Source organism: Rhyacophila brunnea, unplaced genomic scaffold (assembly GCF_057557595.1).
Source record: "Rhyacophila brunnea isolate RB1 unplaced genomic scaffold, BYU_Rbru_1.0 scaffold_14, whole genome shotgun sequence".
Taxonomy (NCBI): domain Eukaryota; kingdom Metazoa; phylum Arthropoda; class Insecta; order Trichoptera; family Rhyacophilidae; genus Rhyacophila; species Rhyacophila brunnea.
In genome coordinates, this window is record NW_028232796.1 from 32,827,473 (window position 1) to 32,839,312 (window position 11,840).

Genomic DNA, 11,840 nt, shown 5'->3' on the forward strand with positions numbered 1-11,840 from the left:
ACGTTGCCGCGACATGTTGCCTCTCTGTGTGGACAAACGAGCAACCTCAACAAGTAGCAACACCTTCGATTTTATTACCCTATTCCGAGACATAGCCGTTAAATTTTATGAGGTTGGCGACAAAAGTTTCCGGTGTAGTTCCCGCTTAATGTTCACCTTAATTAGCAACTACTCGGATAATCGAGAGACTAAATACATAAAAAGTATTCTGATTAGTACATAATAATAATAATATTTAAAACATTATTTATTATTCGGTAAATTCACATCGAGTTTTTGCTAGTTTTCCTTTGGAAGTAATCATTTTCGATTATCTATATCTACTATATTACGAACCTTTATTTCATATAAATATTAATAATAGCCCGTGCATGGATTTACAGGCGGCAATAGTGCGTATTTTAAACTATCGTGACAATAACTGTTTACTTACACGCAAAAGTGCTGACTATCTCTCCAATCTCATTGGCAGACAGCACTATTACGTGTTAACAGTTATTATCGGGATAGTTGAATTTACACACTATTTGGTACCAATAAACCCATGCACGTGTAGGAAGAATGTAAGAGTCTTCGCCACTGCTTGACATACTATGTGGAGTACCTAGGCACTGATTGCGATACACCCAATAGATTATGAGTGATTATATAGTTTCGTTTAGTATATTTTTATATCTTATTATCAGATACAGATAATCATGATGTAATTCATTAAGGGGGGACATGCTCGTCGAAGGTCAAAATTGAGATTTTATTGTATTTTCAAACCATGATACTGGACACTCCTTAAACGTTGTAGATAATCTATTTATATAATTTTGAAGCCTTATTATCCTTTATAGTTATTTTAAACATTTGATGACTGCATAAAGTATTTTTGTTACATAAAATAGTATTCTTTTAAACCTCTCGCTCTAATGTTTTAGAATATAGTCATATTTCGGTACATAACTGTGCAGTGGTGTTAAGATTTTTTACATTTATTCATTTTTAAACGCATTTATGAAACCATTAGTATAATTTATTACGAGATAATTTTTGTAAAATATTCACGATAAAAATTTATATTGATAATCTCTGTGATCCCAAATTTGACAAGAATTAGGCATTTTATTATTCAAAAAATCGGCAAGATTAACACATTTGAAGACAATTCTAAAGATATTTATTATAAGCTATGTCTATGACCATTCAAGTGTGATAAACATCTTATGAATAATGATTGCTTTATAATAATTATTGACCTAAGAATAAGGTAGTGTTTTTTTGAAATACGCCATTTCTTTTGTCATTCCCCAGTGGTTAAGCTACAACATACGGCCGTAGCCATAAATTGGCAAACTATAATTAAAGTAGGGAGTAAAATTATGTTAACGCGCGTGTTTGAACATGTACCTAACCGAATTTTTTTTTATTTTTTTTTAAACGGTACATGTTCAAACACGCGCGTCAATATCATTTTACTTGTGGTAAAGCATGAGTGTCTAGCCGGCGCTTTAGTTACTCTTATTTTCTATTTTGTCAAAATTAGAGTAGATATGAAGTATATAAATGGATGAAAGTGAAGTACATAATATAGAAATGCATGAATGGATGAAACACCCAACGACAATAAGGCAGAACGTATGAGAGAGAAGGAGACAGGGAGAAGACGTATAAAAATATTTACAGATGGTATTACCACCTAGTAATATTTGCTAGTTTTAAAATGTTTTTATTTTGATTATCATTTTGACCATTTCCAAGAAGAACACAATAACTAGAGTGGCCATGTTCCATTTATAATATATTGTTTCACAGTCCTGATAAGAGTTGTTAGGAAATTGACGTGTGCACAGTTCGACTTTCGCTCTCCGATTGCCAGCGAGTCCAAAATTTCGTCGCACCTATAGTTGGAAATTATTTGCCGTTTCACTGAAGTATGCTCTTAATTGGAAGCGCCGCGTGACGTAGGACCTATGCTCCAACTATAAAGTCATGAACAAAGAAAATAAAACTTAAATATTTTTAGATATTTTATCCAACGTACTTCCCCATAATATAAGCGCAGCAGTAAAAGTAGATTTTATCATTAAGAATGTCATCAATTTTAATTTTTGACATATGGACAGGAAGTAAACAAATTATCTTCAAAACTTGATATAAGTAGATACATACATTATAATAATTTATCTTATGTTTATATCTTTCTAACAATAGGCTACAGATTATCAAGTTAATAATTTGTTTTTGATCATAATTGATGAATAAGTACATCGAATGTGATAAAATCAGCCAAAAAAAATGATGAGAGTCATTGTGTTTAAGAAATATTTTTGTAAAAATTGATGACAGTAATTTCAATTGATTATAATACGACATTCATAGTTTATAATTCAAAATCAAACAAACATTGAAACTTTATAAAATGAAGTGTGTCTATACCAAAGATGTAGAAAAACTTTATTCTATTAGAGGTCTACTGGTCCATTGATTAAGTTAGTTAGCTGCACGTGACTTCACATTGCAGGTTCATCTGCAAAGACTTTTCAAATTTGCAGGTTGTATAAAAAGACAATCTGTTACGATGCGTAAATATGCAGTCAATAACATGTAAATAGAAGAACTAGGTACTTATTAGAAAAATAATGAACGTGGGATTAAAATATCTACGGGATCGCAATTTTTTATCTATCTAGTAGGGACATGAAACTGGATGATATTCAGCAGTTCGGGATAGTCGAAAATTGATTTTACGGTTTTAAACATAAATAAATAGTCAGTTATTTGCCGCCTTGATTTTAATATTGACAGATCTCTAACAAATTACTATAAACAAATAATAAACTTTGACGTGTAATGATGATTCATGCCTTTCAGATCCAGTGATTGCAGTAATATAAGTTAGGATAAGTATAATATGCCCAGAATATCAGTCATATGCGACATTTCTTTTACCACGGGAAAAACTCGGCTATAAATCTCAGTTCTCAGTTCCCAATGAATTTCCCTTGCCTCATCCCTGGCTCGCTTGACTAAATGACCCTGGGTGCCGGTGCGGAAGTGAGACTGAAGATGTTAACCACGTTGTTTGGCAATGTTTGATGTATGATACCCAGAGACAGCGGCTTCTTAAAGATATAAGTAAATAAAAGTACCAATTCTCACGATATTTTTGGCTCGGCCGAATATCAAGGCGTTCCAGTGTGTCCAAATGTTTCTGAGTGAGTGTGGCCTACAAGTTTAGACTGTTTTTGATATTTTTCTTTTTTTTCCTTTCCTGTAAATTTGTATTGAAATAACTGTATGAGTAATTATTGTAATAATATGTATTAATAGTGTATGTTAAAAAGTAAAGCTGAATAAGACTCAATTGAGACTTCGGAGCTTAATAAAAAAAAAACATTCATCAGAATCACCACCACCGCCTTGGGCTACAAAGAATTTTCCAGGGTTTTTGCAAGGTAGTTTCCAAATTAGCAATACCCAATGCGGGTAGACGAATTGTTTTCAATAAGGTATCTTTCTCAGCCTGCACAATTTTCATTTGACTGGCATCAAGTAGAGTGCCAAAGTCCTTACAGAAACCTTGATAGTAAATGCGAAGTATTCATAAAGGTATCTAGAAAAATAATAGATTCAGCTGGAATATCAAGTATAAAGAGCACAGTTCTTCTTTACGTAACGTAAGTCAAATGACAAATGTGTCATCACGACGGAGGCGTATTCCACTGCCCGACAAACTTACAGCTGATGACAAAATAATCAATGTCAATGGTACAATGTAAAATCAATTTTTTTAAACATATTTTTAAGGAAATACTGGTCATCATCATTATCGTATTATTACGATGCTTTTGAAACTGTGGAGTCATTTATTTATCTCATATCCCTTGTCACAAACACGAATATAGGTAACGTAAGCGATTTAATATATCACCAGATCCACCTCACCAGTAGGTCCTATTTTGTTCTCAAAAAGCTTCTAAAGAACATGCAATGATGCAATGGCAAATGGTGGAGGTACGCTGTTAAGATTCGGCATAAATAGTGCACACTAAACTTTGTCAGTCACACTCATTTATTTTAATTTAACAATTTGCAGATCGTGCTGGTTAGTTTTTAAAACTCAATTAAACTCTGCGTAAACAAAACCATAATAGTTTAAGTATGCTATGGGCGATTGGACAAAATAGTGCACACTTTTTTATTTATACTTATTTGTTTTTCGTTGAATTAAGAATACATAAGTAAGTCATGCCTACTTCAAACCATAATCGATAAAAATATATCTATAAAACATCTAAAATTATGTATGGTTTATTGGTACAGAAAAAAACGTATTAAGTTAAAATTTTAGAAAATTTAATAAGCTTTAAAATTGTGCATAACAATATTTTTGCTACGACCGACCGTTTTTGAGGTATAAGCGGAAAACCAAAAAAAAAGCAAAATTTTGCGGTTTTCTGCCCGCCAAAAGTTGTGCCGAAGTTATCCAAATTGTCAAACTCGTTTTTTTCTTACTCATTATCATATTATACAAGTAGGAAAAAAAATCTTCTACCCCACCCTTTGCAACCAAAAAGTACAGATTGACTGGACTAGCTCTCTAATCGATGAATCTGCCAACACTGGTAGTGGAATACGAGGTTTTAATTCCATGTTTGAAACCACGAGACGTACAAGTTTTTAAAATAGAGAATTAGAGAACCGAGGTTTTGATATCATGATTTAAAAAGTTTTTTTGTTTAAATTTTATCGTCAAACTTAATTTTTCCATAATATCGGATTTACGGTCTTAATTGTAAGGTGCCGGCTATGTAATATTATTGTTGTAGTGGTTATTAATTTTCTTAAATATTGCAGGTAATAGTATCTTAAATTAACTTTTTAATATATTCTCACAATCAAATTATTAGGTTACAATAATTATTGGAGTTTCCTAGTTCATCTGTAAATTATACACAAATTAACAAATTATCTTAAAGATAAAATTACATTACCTATTAAATTTCAATGTAAACAATGGCCCAAGCATAGATAATTACGTGTTGGAAATTCCTTATACAAGAATACTAAATAATCATATCATTAAATGGTAGTAAAAATAAAAATATTGATTTGAAAATGAAATTCCCCATAATATATTGAAGTCTTACGCATTGGAAATTTTTAGAACATTGTGTGTTCATTACACTTTTTGTAATACTGAATCGAAATGAAAAACATCATATTTTTTGCCATGCAAGATTTGCTTCGACCTAATAATACTATTTTGTTTTTGCAATTATTGTCCTCGAGGTCTTTTTTATCACACCATGTAAAGTATCTCCAACGATAAATAATTTTAGTATACCGCTAGAAATCGGCGAAGGAAACACTTCGGGACCATTGCAAAGAACTTGTATGCTACTATATTCTGCTGTACTAAGCATAAAGGCCGTATCTGCATTTTAGGCAACTGGGAGATCTCCCATATTATTTTACTTTTCCTGCTAATACTTGAGAACTTTTTTTATTATATTATGACTTATTTATCAGTTTATCACCTATATTGTTGCAGTCTCCATAAACTATCGTTGGTCATATTATTATGTACATTATTACTGGACTTGAGCAGTAAATCCGAGAGCATATCACTTGAACAAGTAACTGTCGTATAAATGGCTAAGTACTTATACACATAATGACTATTGTATCAACGCTACGTTCATTTGAAACGGGCTATTGGATCGCGCGACCATTTATAAAATAGGAAAGCTAAAATACACCATAAAATGGCAATGGGTCTGCCACGTAAGTATAAGAGATGATGGGTTGAGAAGAAAGATACTGAAATGGATCTATATTACTATTTATTGTGATTGTATAATAGTATTGAAACTACTAAACTATATTTTTCCACGTAACAGGAGAGTTGTTTGAAATTTGGGTTTATTGGTTTCATCATAATATATATCGTGCATGTGCGCTGACACCCCTCTGCGGGTTTCCTGTCTACCTGCAGCGATCGTGAAGTAGCTGTAGGTACTTTTTGAGGAGCAAATTTCATTTGTTTAACTCGTGCATGATACCTGTGCTCGTCTCCTGTATAGGTAAGGCATAAAGCCCATTGACGCAGCGAGTGCGGCGCTCGCGCAAAATTTCTACAAGTGGCGCGTAAATCATCGAAAATACAACGTAATCAAATACGCCAGCGCCCACTGGATTTGGCGACGCATTATACGCGCCCGCCGCATGAATCATCGTTTTTTCGCGAATCACCGCTTCTCGGCGATACGAATGAAAGAAAATACAATGGAGTCCATTCATTGAACACAGCGAGTAAAATCACGCTCTGGACGGCGTCGTCGATCGACGGGCGAAAAGTCATTATTTAATAACAGAGAACGCATTGTTTAATTTTATTGCATGTCCTTTATTTCGCTGGTTGAATAATGTCGTCGTAAGTATTTATTACAAGCCCCGAAATAATATAATATTTTTATTGCTTTGTTATGAGAGACGCTGTAAAAATAATTGTTTTGTGCTGCTTGGGCCGCTTATTACATAGGTGAAGGGTAATGCGCGGCGAGAGAGGTGTGATCATGGTAATGAATAAACATTTAATACGCCGACTTCGCCCACTCGACGCGTTCTGTGGGCACCATCGCTAAGAGACATGGCATTTTACCAAAGGTCTCTAAAAATGTCTCCGCCGAATTTTATTCAGCTCGCACATCTAAACTCGACATCGTTTACACAGCCATAAATTGAACCTTATGGGAACATCGCACCGATGTTTCATATTGAACCGCGCACAAACGCGTCTAGTGGCAATACACCCTCCTCCACCCGCCGTGTCTATACAGCCGTGGATTATGCACGGTCGCCTTCCACAGCACTGTATTGCGACATAATGAATATTTAATTGCTCACATTTCGTCCCGAACGGAGCCGCAGGGGACCGATTATTTGCAAGCATGCACCTGTCGCACGTAAAATCTCAAAACGTCAAAATATACTATGACTAGTAACCGGCGAGCTTGACGTCTGTATAGAAATGACCGACTCGTCGCCTGTGCGCATGCGTGACCGCAACACTGGCGGCTTCGACTCGCAGCGTGAATCGTATGCAACGTATTGCTAGCAACACTGGATATTTTTTTCAAACTAAAATATCGCATGTATATTGTGACGTATTCGACATGTTGCAGACGAGACGAGTTTAGATGTGCAAGACAGCTTAGGGGTACATTGGTTAACCGCATTACAAACATTTGAGCTCATGAGCGGACACGGCAGCCCTCAGTGATTGCAGTAATCACGAAGAGACACTTAACATGGGTGATACATGTGTTCCGGATATTCAGTTTCTCTTCTTTAATAAACCTATATAGTTACCTATGCATTACCTGAAAGCTTGAAAAGACATGGACAGCCAAAACCGAATTAATTGGAATGCACTACGGGAAAATTGAAACTGCTCGGCCAAAGCACCTGAAAAGCATTGGCTTTGTTTGTTCAGGATGAAAAAAGTTGTCGTAGTTGACCAAGATACGCCAAAGATTAAGTGCCATAAATGATGATAACTCATCTACCTAGTTATAGGTAGTTACTCGTAGAATTTATCTTATTTTAATTTAAAGGTAAGGTAATAAAAATAGTCTAAAATTAACTCAACGTCCGGTTCCGGTTCCATTTCAAACTATAACTACAACTGACAGTAATTTAAAATCGATTAAACTTATTTTTTTACGTACATAATTTTTTGGTGCGCATATCATTACGTATAGAATAGTACAATTTTTATTGTTACTAAATTTATTATGAATATATTTGAGTCGTACTTTATTAAATGAAAGTGTTGCCAGTAACAAAATTAATGTGTAAATTATTTAAATATTTTTTGTCGTGAAAAAAATGCTACACAAACTATATTGAGTAGCAACAAACGCGCCATAAACAATTTTACTACCAATAAATCGATATTTTTTATGGACATTGTGTATTTAAGTTGATTATCGAATAAGAAGCAAATCAAACTGAGATAACAATTTTAATAACTAATCTTTAAACTTTAATTTTATTGCATGCCCAGTTGTTAAACAATTTGCCTTAATACCAATTATGCCTTTGTGTAATAATATACTATTATCTTGACAAAATACAGATTTGTATGACAATTTTGTTTCGATGGGTTTTTTTAAAACGAGTCAACTTATCGATTTGTAAATAGTAATACTACTGCCATTGAGCATCGCGCAGTTGACATGCTCCCAATAATAACTAGTTAAAATTACTTTTATATTATTGAAAATATAATTTAATTATTAAGTATAAAATAAACGTAGTGTTAAAAGGAATTCTTTGTTTGTTTACAAAAGTGTAAAAATAATGTGTATATAGATTATATAATATAAATTGAAAATAATATTAAAAAAAACAGTGATTTAATAGACAGTTTTGTTCGTAAATAAAAATAAAAACCAGTGTTTCCATTAGATATAATAATATATTGTATAATATTTTTTATTTGAAGGCGATGTGTGTTTACAGATCAAGCTATTGTTTTCTAAAGCAAAGATATTTTTTAAACATTGCACTACAAATTAATTTGTGTCAACTGTCAATTCCTGATGGAAAGACATTGTATTAATCAAAATAACACACAATTATTTAGTACAATGATTTGAGTTACCCCATCTCCACCAGCCATGTATAAAATAAATATGCAGCCGTGTCAGAGTAAAATGGTTTTAGTGCCACACTTCCTTGTCCCGAAACGAAGCTGCATGGGACTGATGAGCAACTATGCACCTTGGTGCTTAAAGAGTCTTAAAAAATTAAAAAAAGAATCTTAACTTGCTCTGCCGTCATTTATCTTTAAGGGGTATAGGCATAGAAATTTATTATCAAAATAAAGTTTTAACCATATTTTAACTTGAAAGTGAAAAATTATAAAAAATTAGCTGAAAATAAGGGCTTTACTGTTCGCTTTTTTTAATTGTTTCAAGTAGTTTCTTGAAACAAAATTATCAATTTAATGTTGTTTAATAAGTTTTCTTGGCACCCTCGTGTCCTCTGTATTCGTATACTGAAACTCTGCCGAAACAGAGGAGTCAGGAGTTGAAAGTGATAAATTTAACGAAAGATCAGAATTATTCCGTCATCCATCAGTACTTATGTCTCATTGTTTATTAGTACCAGTTTTGTCCGTTTGAATAGTTAATTATTGTCAACTGATAAAAACATTATAACAGAATTTTTGTCTATAATATTTTCTATAAAGACGAATTGTTTATGTATGCCTTATAATATTTTAATGAATACTCTAAGCTCTAAATATCTAGTGACAGATGCTAACATTTGACATAATATCATTCAATACTTTTTATATTTGATGGTCTTAGTTCTAAATTCGAACACCTGACGATTTATTCTGATCTATATAAATACATATTAAATTGAATATTGTTATCATTTGTCAATGTCTCATTGAAGTGGGCGAAATCGGCCCAGATCAGGATTAAACTATGCTGAATAATTACTTTAATTACATATTGTTTAATTTAAATGACAGTTGTACAAATATAATTGAAAAATCTCTCATATTCAAATATCGTATAAATATTTTTACTTGTAAAGTTTTACCAGCAGTATGTGTAGGTACGTATGCTTATAATATTTCAGTGCGTGTTTCTATATTCTGTTTTCTACATCCCGGTATCATGCAAGTTAGTTTACTCTGGACTATACTTATAGTAAAGTTGATATTCATAACTCTTTCTTATAATATGCAGCTTGATCTGTGAATACACCTAAAACATGCCATTTTTATGACATTTTTTGCCAAATATCACATACGTTTATTGTCCCTACGTTCCTCACGAGTCGTCCTTAAACTATATAAAGGAAGTCTGCCGAAAATTATCGATTTCAGAAGAATGTCATTAATTTAATTTTCAGAAAAAATAACTTTTTAATTTTATTAATTTTATGACTTCATATTTTATATAATCTCCCTTTCATTATATCAGACACCCTCTCACTATAATAATATTACATAATCATGACCCCTTATTCGGGATAAAAATCATTTATATTCGAAAAAACAATTTGTAGTTTATAAAATATTAACTATTACGAAACTTGAAACGCAATAAACTGCAATTAAAACTCCTACATAACGTTACGAGCTCATAAATTAGAGCATGATTTTTTAAAACAAAAATATATTAATGAAAACAGCTTCCTGGTAATAATTCTATTTGTCTTTCATGTGACCTTACGTGTATAACAGGGTTTGCAATTCTAGAATCACGAATCCTGAAGCACTGGTTTTCAGAATCGTCTGACTCAATTTGTCCATAAAATTGTAATATCAGATATAACGCATTGTGTAAACAAATAACTAATAACAAAAAAATACTATTTTTTCAATAGATCGTTATAAAAATTTAAGAAGTCTTGGCCTTTTTTATAAACTTCCTCCATCCTATACCAATCCAGTGCAGACTCTATACAGTTGCTTTGACCGAGCATTCCTAAAATCTCCTATGGCGCAGTCCAGTCACCTCAATTTCGGTCGGGTTAATAGCCCGCCTTACTGACACATCCTCCGGCATTCTATGCACGTGGGCAATTTTTTCGCCCCTATAAAGTATGTATAGCACCTCATTAAACATTGACCTCCAAACGCAACTGTATTGAACAACCCTAAAGATTTTTCTAAAATCCTTCTTCTCAAAGATATCCATATGTATCGTATCCTGTTTACTGAGTGCCTAGAATTCTGATCCATACGTTGATACTGGGCGAAGGAGAGTTTTATATAAGGTTGTTTTGGTTTTCTTTGAGAGTGCCTTGTTCTTTAGAAGCATTTGGAGATGAAAATAGCACCTGTTAGCAAGGGTGGTTCAGCGATTTGCTTTGTTGCTTGTGTTATTAGTGTTTGTGACAAGGGATCCTAGATAAGCACATAAAACCACAGTTTCAAATGTATTGGTGCCAATGATAAGGCTGTTAATATCATGTTATGTTGCACTATGGAATACTGGCATGTATTTTGTTTCACTTTCGTTTATTCGGAGTCCCATGTTCCCATGGGTAACGGAGACACAATTCAATATTTCTGGTAAACAAAGTTTTGTGTTTCGAACGTAGATTGTTAGTATTTCAATGATAATTTCTTTTTTATCGTATTACATTATTATTCAAATTAAAACAATATGCCCATTTTTGTTCTCAATCAACCCTTATTTGCAATTAAATAAAATTTGACAAATCGGCAACCATTCTAATTTATTCTTTTTTATCAGTTATTAAGTTTTTAACAGTTTTTATTCTTTTAGCGAGTTTTAGATGTTATAGATCATGTGACACATTATGTAAAATTACATTGGACGCATTTTTTATTAGATTTTGACCAAACTATGTGGACTTATCGGTTTTTGGAATCAGAAGTCACCTATCATGTACTTTCATTTTCATAAAAAAACTACATCCATTATTGCCAAACGTCATAATAATAGAATCTGTAGAATACCACACTGCTAAGTAAAAAGACAGTGTTTTTAGTCTTAGTGAAATGAGAACCCAAGTTTTAAACTACCCTTTTTCTTATCTTATATAAAGTTATTGAATTTTTTTGACATAATCTCTACATAAATACACTCTTTTTAGAGATTATGTCAAAACAATTCAATAGTTTTACATAACATAAGATAAAAATTAGTATAGAACTTAGGTTCTCATTTCACTAAAACCAAAAACATTGTCTTTTTATTTAACAGAGCAGTTACAATAATAAAGTGTATCTTTAAATGTTTCATTAGTAGTACATGCGTCTTGACATTTTGTGTAAATTTTTTAACATAATA